Consider the following 14529-nt stretch of genomic DNA (forward strand, 5'->3'; position numbering starts at 1 on the left):
CCACCATGTGAGTGTTGCTGCTATATTCGACTCAAAGTTTCTCCAGTTTTCTAATCCCAATACTCTTACCTTTTAACAATTTATCTGATAGCTGGATGACATTTTCTAATCTAAAATTAAAGACTTGCATATAAAGGTATTTCCGTGTGTCAGCCAAGTCGTAGTTCAAACTGGTGGTCTGACAAATAGGAGATTTAAGACAGGATCTGGGGTGATGTTTTACTATCTAAGACATTAAGTTTTAACAGTGCAACCTGAGTTTGATATAGTACAGTAGTTACTATGAACTTCAGATGGACTTAACATGCAAACTTGATGGATGTGATGGATTTATGAATGGCTGGTGAAAACCTGGGTATTTTCAAAAATGGCTCCACTAATGTAACTTGTGGTAGTCGCAGTTGCAAGCAATATCAAGTGTAAGTAATTTTTTATTTAATATATAGCCCATTGGTCTTTATTGTGCAGTAATCTGTCAAGTAACCTGCAGATTAAAGTATTTATATCTTATTTGTTTTAATCCATGGCTTGATAAGAGCAGCGTTCTCCACTAGTAACAATCAAATTTCTATTGAACAACCAGAAGTTAAGAATTCTCCTTGCACACATTATTTAAGATGACAGATTAAAAGGCTACCACTGGGATCAATTCTTCCTTCCTTCATCTCTGTAGAAATGCAACAACAAAATGACCAGGGCTCATATTTATCAAGCTTCTCAGAATTTTTCATAAGAAAACCGCTGTAAGAATTGACTTGAGAGTAAAACAATTCTTGCCTCAAAGCTGCGCTTAAAAGTTAGATATCAAGCAACTTTTTTTGGAGGACAACAGAGGCAAGGACCAATCCATGAATAGGTTTCCTTATATATTTAACAATATTCTCAGATAAATTCACATTGCATGGTGAATTCATTACATGAACATTATCCTTTATCTCCTATTAGATGACACCCAACGGCACAAAGTGCCTTTCAAAAAGGAATGATCCACAATGAGTGCAATAATTGTTTCCATGACAATTTGGCATGTCGTTGGTTGTGATGGCCCCAAGTCATCAGCATTGCATTGCTGCATTTTTCCGGTGGCAAGGAAACAAAGTGTCATCACCACCTTGAATTCAGCTGAAAACACAGAGAGAGGACATTCCTCACCAACTTGCTAACAAAGATGATGCCTGCTGTGTCCAAACGATACCTTCTGATTAAATGTGAACAGTCAAACAATTCAAAAACATTCTTCCTCTCCTTAAATATTCATGCATGTCTCTGTCTCCTTAGTCCCATCACATGCCACTACTGGCAACTCCTAACCGCTTGAGAGACGTCTCGAGTGTCTTAAATAACTGATTCTTAGCTTAAAAAAATTTGATAATTTGCTTTTGTACTTAAGTTTGAAAGTAGGACTAAATTTCATTAATTAAGACTAAAATGGCTCTTTGAGAAGCATAACAAATACAAGCCCTGATCCCACAAATTCATGTATGCTGATGACACATGCATGGTAACCAAACTTTGAATCGCTGGAGCAGATCACCACCAAAATCTCAACTGCACACAGAGTCAAAGAACTTTTCAGACAAACAGATAATATCCGACCTGAAATTATAAAAAGGCTCTCGACTGACCACATTCCATGGCTAGCCTTTATAGACCATGAAAAGACATTTGTTAGACAACACATCAAGTAGAAGCTGCCTGGAAAAAATAAATGGCCTAACCCTGGCTTATTATGGAATTTATTTTAAAGTCCATATCCACAGTGAAGGGGCGGGGCGGTATTGCAGTGGTTAGCACTGTCGCCTCACAGCAAGAAGGCCTGGGCCTTTCTGTGTGGAGTTTGCGTGGGTTCTCTCCGGCTGCTCTGGCTTCCTCCCACCGTCCAAAGACATGCGGACTAGGTTAATTGGTGTCTCTAAAATTGTCCTTAGTAAGTTTCTGTTCTGTTCCAAGGACTAGAAAACAGACAGTGTAATGACTGATATAATCTGTACTTTCTTTTTGCATAGATTTGATTTAACATTTGTATTGTTTTGCCTTACGTGTTAGGCCGTTTATTATTCATATTGAACATATGCATTACTAAACTAATGTAGAAGTCTAGAAGCATGTACCTATTTCTGGAACATCTTAGCGCAACTCATCCTTAACAACGACTCCAGCTTAACCACTCTACTCCAGCTTCCTCCCCATGCCACTATGCAACATGTAGCACACCATCCCAGCCAATTAATAAAATGTCGACTGAACTTAAAAACAACTTTATACAACAGCGTGTTAAATTTGCAGACATCCAGTGTCAATATTACGACCGAAATGACCACAGAATCATTTCAGTGCTTTGAGTTTTACTGACTAATGTCAGACCAGAGAGACATTGCTATTTCATCATTCAGTTTTCCCTGTATCTCTCTCTCTCTCTCTAACTGTCCATTAAGGACCTCCACCTGAGCCCTGAGGTGGAGAAAATGAAGGAAAGAGCCTAAATGTGCACTCAAGACAAAAAGCATCCTCTTGTGCTCCTGCAGGCCACATGAACAACATTTCAGCAGCATATTTGCCTTAATCTGAGAAAAAAGCAGCATTTAAATATTAAAGAAAGAAGTTGTCTGGATCACAAAAGGGTTGTTTTTCTATAAATATAAGTAAGTCAGTTTTAAATAGGCTAGCTGTCAATATTCTTTCTTACCTGTGTGAAAAACAATGATTCACAATCATTTAACAGTCAGGAGGACTGAGGGTGAGATGGTGGAAGAGGGAAAAGCAATTAAGAAACACATTAACGATTCACCTCTAAAATACAGTGCGTGTGTGTGCGGGGACACATAGCCCATTAAAAAAAGTTATACTTAACTAAGTGTAGTTCCTCAAAATGACTACTGACCACAATTTAAGGACCTCCACTGAGGACAGCATATACTGTAATGCAATTAACTGGTAAAGACTGTCATTTTCTTAAACGACTCCATAATTTACCACGACATTATGCATTTAAAAGAACTTAAAAAGAAACGACATAAAACCGCATCAACTGTGTGTCATTAACACAACACCCCAAACAAAAACCTACCGGATTCTTCTCAGCAGCATTTCAGCTGATGCAGGATGCTTTGACTTGGCTGTAAAAAGTATTTTCTGTCAGCTCCTCTCAGCTTGCTGCAGTGCGACTGTCCTGTTGGGGATGATCTGCGCAGGTATGAGGGAGTTGGGACTGCTGTCCGACCGACTCCGAGGCTCGGAGAGAAAGGAGGGAGTTGAGAGAACGGGAAGCCAGATATAAAATCCTGAACTGCCCACTTTTTTAACCCAACAATCGGGATGGAGATGGCGCACGCCTTTCAAGGGGGATTGGGAGGGATAACATAACCGATGTTATACGCTATGAAGTGTAGGTAATTTTTCCTGCAGGGAAACGACAAATGCATTCACCGTCATTTGGATAAAACAGGGCGAGTCAGCGCAGCAGCATGACAGAGCCAGGTGCGGATGCTGCTGCAGGTACTGATATTGCAGTACAGTCACCCATGCCACTGAAAAGGGAGCTTACAGTACCATTTCCTCTACATCAGTTAAATGGACTATTGGTCTTCTTAGATCACCTTGGAGAACGTTTTATGTATCAGCACTGAAGAAATTAGTAGTTTGCAGCATCCTGCAGAGGAAGAAGTCCCTGTGTGACAGACCACAGCAGCAGCTGCTGTGGTTCAGTCAGAAGGGTGTATTTGATACCAGCCTTTGATCTGAAACCAATAAACTCAAGGCAGAATGACCCAATGTAGTAGTCAAAAAAAAGTCAGAAAGATATTTATTTATAGAGAAACATTTATTTTTGTCTCTTTGTGAATGAACCAACAAGCACAAAAGGTTTATATTTAAATGCAGCTGAAGAGCAATAAAGCACACATTTGCAGTCCCCTCCACAGCCAGATGAACCTGCATGGGGGCCCTGAGCAAAGAGGAGCCTTTGACCACACCTCCACCACTCCCCCCACCCGTTTTTTTTGTGCATTATGCATCTTCTCATCTAATAAACAAATTGAGCACAATTTTATTTAGTAATGTGCACCATTTAAAAGTGTATAGTTGTTCAAAATGGACCACGTTGAAGGAGGGATGACCATCATTCATATGGGGGTAAAAAAAGTGATGGAGTAGTTTGAAAAAAGAGTTCTCAAAGATCTTGAGAGAGAAATTAATTAATTCCATCCTCACCTCTGCACACATTGCAAACTGCTGCAGGAAGTGAGTTAAGAAGCTGCTCAATCTGACAAGCACTTTGTTCAAAACATATTGACAGATGGCGCTCTGGGAAGCAGGTGCCTGCTTTGCTCAGTCATCTTAGTCAGTAATGCATACGGTTTATGGCTGAGCTGAACCCGTGCCTATTAAGAGTTCTATACAGTTTGTATTCAGGGATCTTCTTGGCTGACTACTGTATCTTGCCACCTGTTTATACATGCAGAGGATGAATAAGTTCAAGCTAAGTGTGTAGGCTACTTGTGCCAGCTGCAGACAGAGTGAATGGTGCTTTGTAGTGGTTGTCCTGTGGCTCAGCAGCAATGGTTGGTGCTTTACACCTGAGGAATCTGACACCCAGATACCAGCAGGACTGTCTGGGAAGGAAATGTCAAAGCTCAGACAGCAGACAAAGATCAGAGGTGTGACTCAGTCCAACTTTATGTTCCAGCTTTGACTGACTGCCACAGTGACCCAGACTGAATCAAGTCCAGTCAGCAGCTGTATGCTCACTGTAAGACGTCAGGCATCTCTGCTGTCATCTGTCTTCAACAGCAGGGCGGTATAATGAAGAGGAAGGCCATCCTTAAAACAGAAACTTCAATGTGTCGTTTCACAGCTGCTCCCGACATCTGACCTTTGACCAAACTGTAGAGCGGGGCAAACAAGAGAATATCTTGGTGGAATACCTTGTTGTGAGATTTTTTTTTCTTAACCGCGGCATTCACGATCAAGAATGAACAACTTCAGCTTTCAAAGTGAGACGATGTAACTTTTAAAAGAATTTATAACCAGTCTTCTTTTTACAAATGAAGTTGAATTCATCCGAAACGAATTGAAAACATCTGGATTTTCTTCCACAAGACCTCATTCACCTCATTCAAAAACCCACTGACATTTGAAGCAACATTAATAACTAAAAATCCTGCTTTAGAATAAAGCCTTTTTAGATACACTAGCTTTATCTAATATAATTGTTTAGTTAATATTTCTTTAACAAATATTTCACAGACGCCTCCAACTTTTGCCAGTTAAACGTTATGGCTCGGCAAAATAGGTGAGTCCATAAGCGAGTAACTAAGTCACAACAAACCAAAGTCTTTTAAGAATTTATTAATAAAAGAGAATAAACAGAGAAGTCCTACAACACAAATCAGCTGGACCAGAGGTTCTGTCTCCTTGGTCTGTCACTAACGTCTGGCCCCGAGCAAAGGGATGCATAATCATTTACACGGTCTAAGTTTCTATGTTTTGGAGAACAGAGATCCTCTCCCATCCTTGAATGCACATTAGAGCAGAGGAGAGGAACAGCAAGAAACGAAAACACCAAAACAATCTCACAGCTCTGACCTAAACCCTAGTAAATGTGGACTGCATGACTAACATAAGGAGTATGGAAGAAGGAAAGGTTAAGGATAAAAAACACAATACATATATATCTATAAAAATAAAAAAATAAAAAAAATAATAATAATAATAATAAAAGAACATGCATAAAAGATTAAATGTAAGAGGAAACAATTTTCTGCCATAACATGTTTGTAATAAGAGCTGGACAGAGAGAGATTACACACAAAAAATATTGGAAAAGAATGACTTTACAGGTGAGTGTTGGTGAGTTTTATGCATATGGATGAAACATGTTACTCTGCCACAGTACCACATTGCTTTTTCAAGATTGCATTGAGTAATAGAAAGTTAGTGGAAAAGAGGATAGCCCGGACACGACCTCATGACTTTCTATTAAACACATTCTAGCTCAGTTCAACATACTCAGGGGTTTTGTTGCTGCAACCCTGCTTGGCCTGGTATGACCAGTAGCTTATGGTAGCTAACGTTAACATACTTTAGCTAATACATTTCTGTGTAAATGACATGTGTGTGTCAGCTGGCTCCTCTCTACTTGTGCTTCTGTGCCACAACATTTTAGCTCATTCAGGTCACCTGTGATGTCTTTATAGCAACTGACTTGAGAATGTTAAGGAAAGGAAATTCACCGTGCTGTCATCCTGTAATTACCTCTTGTGGCCATACCGGCCGCTGCTTTAGCCAAAGTTACATAATCTCACTTTGGGCCATCTTGGATGAGAAGTCTACGGGGGAAAAAAAGAAAGTTTGAACATTTACAATTTCTTGACAACTGGGCAAACCCCATTTGCTGATCTAGATGTGATATGACTGAAAGCTCCAGAACAGCTACTGAGATGCAATGAGATTTTTTTCTCAAGAGAATATTTATAATAGCTTTTTAATTTGAGAAGGTTCTTACAGGTCGTTTCTTTTACAGAAAGCATACATTGCTGATCTGAAGTATTTAGGGTATGTTTTATACAGTGGTGGAAAGTAGCCAAGTACATTTACTCAATACATGTACTTCAGTACAATTTTGATGTACTTTAGCTACACTTATACTTCTAGTCTCCTGTTGTATGGTTGCTTTTTCCTAGGTAGCCTACAGGATGTATTTACACTTTCAACCACTGATGTCAACAGAGCTTCCTCTCCAAAATGGTTGATAACAATAACAACGCATGCAACAGATTTCCATCCCTCAAAATTTCCATGAATTTTGAGGGATGGACTTAAGATAAGATAAGAAATACCTTTATTTGTCCCACAGTGGGGAAATTGCGGTTTGCAACAGCAAAGACAAGAGCAGAGATAGATAAGTGTACAAGTAGCATAAACAAGTGTCAAACAAAGAAGTATCGTTCTTACAGTAAATAAAAACAAAGTTACTACATTAAATAAGACTAAACAATAATTGCACATGAATCAGTAAAATTGCACTTACGAAAATTGCACAAATGAAAATTATGCACAGATGTAATAATGGCACATGGGATGTATTGCACAGAGTCAACAGTGTTTATTGTACAGTCTGACGGCCGCTGGAAGGAAAGATCTGCAGAATCTCTCCTTCACACAGCGGGGGTGGAGCAGCCTGTCACTGAAACTGCACTCCAGGGCTGACAGGGTGTAGTGCAGGGGGTGTGACTCATGGTCCAGCATAGCTATCAGTTTAGCCAGGACCCTTCTGTCTCCCACTTTGGCTGCTCTATGTCACCCCGTCCCTCAGAATTTCCATGATGCATGGCGGTGAAGAAAGTTTTGTTAAAATTTGCTAAAACTCTCCTATTTGCTTGAAACACAAAAGTTACTTTGTGATTTATATTTTGTTAATCATGTCTGCTTGGAATATAGTGGTTTTGTTGGTAATTGTCATTCTTGTGGTGGTTTACTATTGAAACCAGGAGTGAAGTGCCTGTTTCATTTGATAAGAGCGCTATCGAAGAATAAAATAAACAGTCAAAGAATTGTGCTGTGAAAGACTGAATTTCAAGTACACAGTGATTGCATTTAGAAAGACTGACAACATAGAATTTTGAAAGTAACCACTGCAAGTCAGTAATGACTCCACATTTTGTTAGCATAAAGTTCAAACAAGAAAAAGCTGTGTAAATTCACACGCTATAATATATTAATATTGTGAATCGAATCAATGTCTGGCGCATGAAGTGGTACTCTGAGGACTGTCTCTTTACCACTACGCTATTGGATAACAAGGCTTTTTGAAGTATAGCTAATGGTAAAGCGCATTTGCCTTAAAAAATTAACCATTTTGTCAGTTGTTTTTTTTGTTACAGCTAGAGCAGCTTAGCATGAAAATATAATGCATGTGTCTGCAAAACAATTACAGAGATAGATAATGCAAGTTGAAGAATTGGGGAGCAAAGACGACAGTCAGAAATTACTACCAGAGTCCACTCGAACCTGACTATGGGCTAGCTATCAATGCAGCCATTTTTATCAAATGAAACAGGCACTTCACTCCCAGTTTCAATAGTAAACCCCCCACAAGAATTACAATTTTCTAAGCAGACACATTTAACAAATACATAAATCACAAAGTATTTGTTTTGTATTTCAAACAAATAGGAGACATATTAGCAAATTTTAACAAAACTTTCTTCACTGCCATGCATCATGGGAGTCTAGCTCCGCCCCGCTAGGTTGGATGAGGAGTCCCATAGGAACCCATTCATTTTAAAATGCATACAAATATTAATATAAAATAAACCATTACAGATATCAGCTACACAGGTAATAGCACCCATCTCATGAAGAAGATGTACAATTTGAAGTTGAAACCAAGTTTGTAGGACAAACGATACAGGAGAAGATAGATGCCAAAAACGACGGAATAAATAATAACAACTAGAAATTTTGCACTTCCTGAATGCTGAAGCTGAAATGAACTTGCTAGAAACTGCAGAAAAATGCAAAAGAGCTTAATTCAAATGCTCAAAGAAGCTGAAATGCAAAACATTGTAGAAAATGCAAAAGAGCTTAAGTCAAGAAGAAGATGAAATGCACAGGGAGGAGGTGGGGAGGACAGAAGGAGTAGAGGATGGGAGGAGGAGAAGAGAGTGGGAGTAGAGAGCAGAAGAGGAGGAGGAGAGGAGGGGAGAAGAAGAGAGGACAAGGTGAGGGGAGAAGAGGAGGTGGGGAGGGGAGGAGGAGAAGAGAGTGTGAGTATTCAGCAGAAGAGAAGGAGGAGAGGAGGGGAGGAGAAAAGAGGTGAGGGGAGATGAGGAGGTACTACGTAGTAGTAGTAGTGGTAATTGTAGAAGTAGTAGTACCAGTAGTAACAAAGACTGTAGTACTAGATGTGATAACTAGCTGTGGTAGAAATAGTGATACTGGTATTATGTAGTAGTAATAGTGGTAATAGTAGAAGTAGTAGTAGCAGTAGTAGAAACAACTGTAGTTACAGAAGTGATAACTAGCAGCTGTACTAGCAGTAGTAGTGGTGGTATTAGTACAAGCAGTATAACTGGTGGTGGTAGTAGTTGTCGTCATAGTATTAGTAGCTTTAAGACTGTGAGACTATGAAATGGACTGTGAGACAGAGAGACAGGTGGACTATAAGACTGTGAGACCCAACTGTTTCCAATGAACAGTGTGTGTGTGTGTCTGTTTGTGTCTGTGTGTGTGTGTTAGTTGTAGTACCAGGTAGTAGTAGTAGTAATTAGTGAAGTAGTAGTGGTTGTACACTTAACTTCATTGCAAAAGAGCTTAATTCAAATGCATGAAGAAGATGAAATGCACAAAGGAACCTGCAAAAGATTGCAGAAAATGCAGAAGAGATTGAATAAAATGCATAATGAAGCATTAAGAAGCTCAATCGTGTTGCAAGTCACTGAATAAGAACTTGGAAGTTGAACAGAGCTAAAATAAGTTGCTAAAATGATGAAAGTTATACTGTCATAAATAGAAGTTGAAATGAGTCAGTCAAAAGAAAAAAGATAGATACGAAGCTAGCTAGATAGCTAGATAGCTAGATAGCTTGATAGCTTGATAGATAGCTAGATAGTAAGTTAAGGGGGAGACAGGCAGACAGACAGACAAGTTGAGACAGAGAGACAGATAGAAAGATAGAAATTATGTTAAGGGAGAGACAGACAGATGGACAGAAAGACAGATGAATGGACAGATAGATAGATCTCCTCCTGATCCTGCACACTTCTGGACCTTGGTGGTCTGGTGACTGGAGGTACAGCTGTCGTTGTACAGGGAGGAGAGCAGAGGGGAAAGAACACAACCTTGAGGGGAACCAGTGCTGACAGTCCAGGAGTCAGAAACATTTTTTCCCAGCTTCACTTGCCACTTGCTGTTGGACAGTAAGTCTGTGATATGTAAAAGTTGAATACTGCCTATTATGTATCAAAACTGTTGAGCCTTTTAAGGTTCAATAAGGTCAAGAAGGCTCAAGAAGCTGGGTGTCACATCCTGCAGTGAAAGGTTCTGTGTTTGGGCTTTTAGTTTGAAACATTAGGACAAACAATAGGACATCTTGTCTTGTCGAGGGATTTTATCTTGAAAAATCAGCCTCATCCTGAATTCCCTGTTAAGATGCATTAACTGTCTGTGGTTTTAATTTGGAAGAATTTGGGTCCGGAGAACTATTGAGAAGCCTTTCTCAACCTGACTAAGATTAATACAATAGGGATTTTATTTTGTAATTTCTGTGTGCGTCCTTGTGTGTGTGAAAGTGTGTGTTTCTGTGTGGGTGTTTGTGTGTGTGTGTGTGTGTGTGTGTGTGTGTGTACGTTTGTGTGTGCATGTGTGCCTGTGTCTGTGTGTGTTTGTGTGTCTGTCAATCAAACTGACCTGATTACATCATCTCAATCAGCTGAGTGCCTACATTCTAAGGAAGTATTATTATTATTAGTAGTAGTAGTTGTAGTAGTGGTAGTATTAGTAGTAGTAGTACTAGTGAGTGCAGTTGTAGTGGTGGTAGTAGTACAAGAAGTATTATTAGTTGTAGGAGTATTAGTAGTTGTAGTAACTACTACATTACTAATAGTACTAATAGTGGTAGTAGTAGTACCAGGTAGTAGTAGTAGTAGTAGTAGTGGTAGTAGTAGTAGTAGTAGTAGTAGTGGTAGTAGTAGTAGTAGTAGTAGTACTAGTGAGTGCAGTAGTGGTGGTGGTAGTAGTACAAGAAGTAATATTAGTGGTAGGAGTATTAGCAGCTGTTGTAGCAACTACTAGACTACTAGAAAATAGCTCAATGACTGTCTACCAATCAGAACACAGGACCAAGTGTGTGTGTGTGTGTGTGTGTGTGTGTTCTCTGTGCTTATTAACAGAGAGCAGCAACTCCCCTATTTACTGTGAGAAATGCCCAAATGTGAAATAATTGCTGCAAAATATGTCTCCTCATGCCATGAAGTGAAGACAACCAGTGGAACCTCAAATAATTGCACAGATTTTCAAATTATTATTATTTTGATCGTTTGATATTTTAGTAATTGTTTTGTTCTTACATTTGATACTGATTTCTTTTAAAAAAAAAAAGTATTTGTCTATTAAAATATAAACACACACACGTTACTGTTTCATTTATTTATTTAATTTTTATTTTTTTTAATTTTTTTTATTTATAAAATTGCATAAAAAGCTTAATAGTTTAAAAAGTGTAAAAGGTATAAAAAAGTTATGTAATAGCATAAATGTCCTTTAAAAGCTGAACATTTTAATAGTTGAATGGCTTTTGTAGCACAAAGTATGCAGAAGTAGTTAGCACTCAAAAAACGTACGGAAGAAGAATTCAGAATAATAAAGATCTGAATAACAATAGTGTGAATGCTGCTTCACAGCATTCACACTACTAATAAAGAGCAAAGACAACTAAAGTGTGAGAGCTACAGCTAATGACATTTTTGAAATATCTTATACAATACCTTAGACTATATGCTACACATAGAGTATTTTATTTTATTTTTTATAGTACAATTCCTCTGTTTATGTACATGTTTTTTTTCCACACTTGCTCTGGCAATGTAAACGTCTATTTCTCATGTCCCCACTGAATTGAGTATTTTGGGTCTGCAAATGAAGTGAATTAATTAAACTGAACATAAAACCCATAAATCAAGTCTAGATGAGGGAATTACAGTCCAAAAAGAAAAGTGTTCTGCCTTCCTTTTCAGCTCCTAAGCATAATGTATTGAGGTCATATGCAAGAATCTACTGAGAGCGACTAAATTAGACCAAACACAGTCAAACATGCATGCAAGCCATGCCTCAGACCTGCGTACAAGCTAACGTTACATTTTCCAGCAGCCTTCAAACAACCAGCCTATAATTAGACACTATCATTATATTGTAGCTGAGCTTAGATCATCAAGTGAGTCAAGAGCAACACTCAAATTTAGTTGAAAAGTGTCTTCAGATGTTCTGGAGATGTTCGAGCCATCACAAATCCCTCTGTTTCTGTGTAGGGGATTATAATGTCAGTGAAGCAGGAGTGAGCTTCTGAAGTCTTCATTTATAAACAATTAATTAATTGTTAACACATTAATTAATAACACAAATTAAGTGGCTTTTAAAGGATGCTGTAATATGACTTTAGATTAACAAACAAAAATCTTTTGTTGGTGAACTTGACTCTGACACATGCAACCAGCACCACCGGGTGAGATTCATTAGTTTTTGGCAGAGAAGCCAATGTGACTCAGCTATAATACAGAGCCTGCAGTTTATTTTTATGCATTCTTAATTCTGCCTGAGTCATGCTCAGTGGTTACATTTAACTGGGTTACCAGAATTGCTGTCAACTTACCACAAAGTAGAAATTAAAAGATGGGCATTCTTAAAACTCATCTACCCGTCACAAGTTATAAGAAGGCCATAAATCTGTTCTTTGTGTGTGTAAATGGCAAAAAAATGTAGCAATACAAAGGTTCCACTTCACCAACAATACGCTTTACCTTGCTGTAATCCCAGACTGAAATCCATACAAAACTCATGCAACGACAGGATAGACGAGCAGCCTTTGAATAATTTTTCCTCCCATAAAAGCAAAACCTCAAAACCATGTTTCCGCTGACTGGCTGCTTTTATTCCCTCTTGGATGCAAAGTGGCAGAGGCTAACTGGTTCAGAAGGGACGTGTCTGGGAAAACTGCAGCACTCATCCACTCACCGGCCAAACCGACGACTTGCCATGCTTTCTGCATGATGCTATACTGCACTGACCAGAAATTAGGGTATGGAGAGCCACTGTGAAATTTTGACGCAATTATGTTATCTGTGACACATCGTTTTTTTGTGTCACTGCCTGGCAACAAAGTTAGTTGCTTCCGCAGCTGGAGATCTGGCAACTAGTGAACCTGCTCTTTCGGTAAATCCATACTCGTGGTTAACCAGCCAGGAAAATTAGATTTTATTCGCTTCATAGGCCGCCTCCCTCCAATATCGCAGATAGATGCACAGCTGAGGGTGAGCTTAAAGAGGACTGAGCATTCATTTGATAGATACAGATCAAACATGATATTCATAGCTACAAAGGGCTTTCATAAGTTTTTTTTTAATTGGAGTGTTGCTATGGCAACTCTTAAAAGTGGAAAATACAATGTAATCAAGGCTACAGCCAGGATTTTAGAAGTACTGAGGTCACGAGTCCAAATCCCCCACTGCAACACAGTTTGTCAAAGAAATGATTGACCAATCACACAAAAAAAGAAATGACTGTGAAATATTTCTGTATTATTTGAGATGTAACTGATTATTTATATTTTCAGTACATTTCATCTCCCTACATGATGTAATAAATGTGGTTTAAAAACCTTCTCTACACCCGACTCAGGATATAATTCTGATAGAAATACTGATCTATCCATTATATTTGAAGTCATATATGTTCTGTAATTACAGAATACAAATGCTCCTCAGGTTGTTAAAGTCTCCAAACCCCCGAGGCAAAATAAAGGCGACGTGCGGCTCCAAATAGGCCTTTTTCACAGAGGAAATTTTGAAACAGTAGGAAAAGCCCAGGTGTAAATAATACATTAATGATGGCTGAATTCCATTTAGCTGCTTGACATTGTGCATGCTGTCTCACTGTCACACTGCCATGTCTTACTCAGACACTTGAATACAACAGAGCCAGTGTTAATGTTATTAGGAACACCTGTGCTTTCCCTGCTATGACAAGTCAAAATGTCTGCCGTGAAAAAAGCCTGTGCCTGACAAATTATTTATGGTCACATTAACCCTGCCATGCAATTTTGTGACTAATAAAGCACTACTTTTTGTTAATATTTTAGGTACTAGCACTATGGTCATTGCAGTAAATTACTGAAGCTAATAAAACATATTTTAACCTTGGTGTCCTCCCAACTGAACACCGTTGCAGTTCATATCAGGTACCAGGGGATCATGTTAGTTTGTGTGAAGGTGTTTTGAGGGCCACAAAACCCTGCATATGTACAGTACTGTGCAAAAGTGAGGAAAAATGCTGTAAAGTAAGAATGCTTTAAAATTGATGATTAAATATTATAGATTATATTTATCAGTTAACAAAATGCAAAGTGAGTGAAATATCAGAAATATCTTAATCAACCCTTTGCCTTCAAAACAGCATAAATTATTCTAGGTTCACTTGCACAAAGTAAGGGATTTTGCAGGCATATCGTCAAGTAAACAACTATACCACATATCACCAATTCAACATGTAGATTGAAACACAATCACTGAAACAGTGTTGTAGGAGTAATAAAACTGGGTGAGGAACAGCCAAACTCAGCTAGCAAGGTGAGGTTGTTGAAGACAGTTTACTGTCAAAAGACAATGTAATTTTAAGATGTCGGGGGACAAGTGAGGAAAACTTGAGACCAGCTGGAGAGAGTGACTTACGTGAATATAAAAATGTCGCTTAACATTTCAACAGACTTTTTTCACAGCAGACATTTAGATTTTTTGTTTTAGCAGGAAAAGGTCAGCTGTA

The sequence above is a fragment of the Micropterus dolomieu genome, linkage group LG09, assembly GCF_021292245.1.
Source record: "Micropterus dolomieu isolate WLL.071019.BEF.003 ecotype Adirondacks linkage group LG09, ASM2129224v1, whole genome shotgun sequence".
Lineage (NCBI taxonomy): Eukaryota > Metazoa > Chordata > Actinopteri > Centrarchiformes > Centrarchidae > Micropterus > Micropterus dolomieu.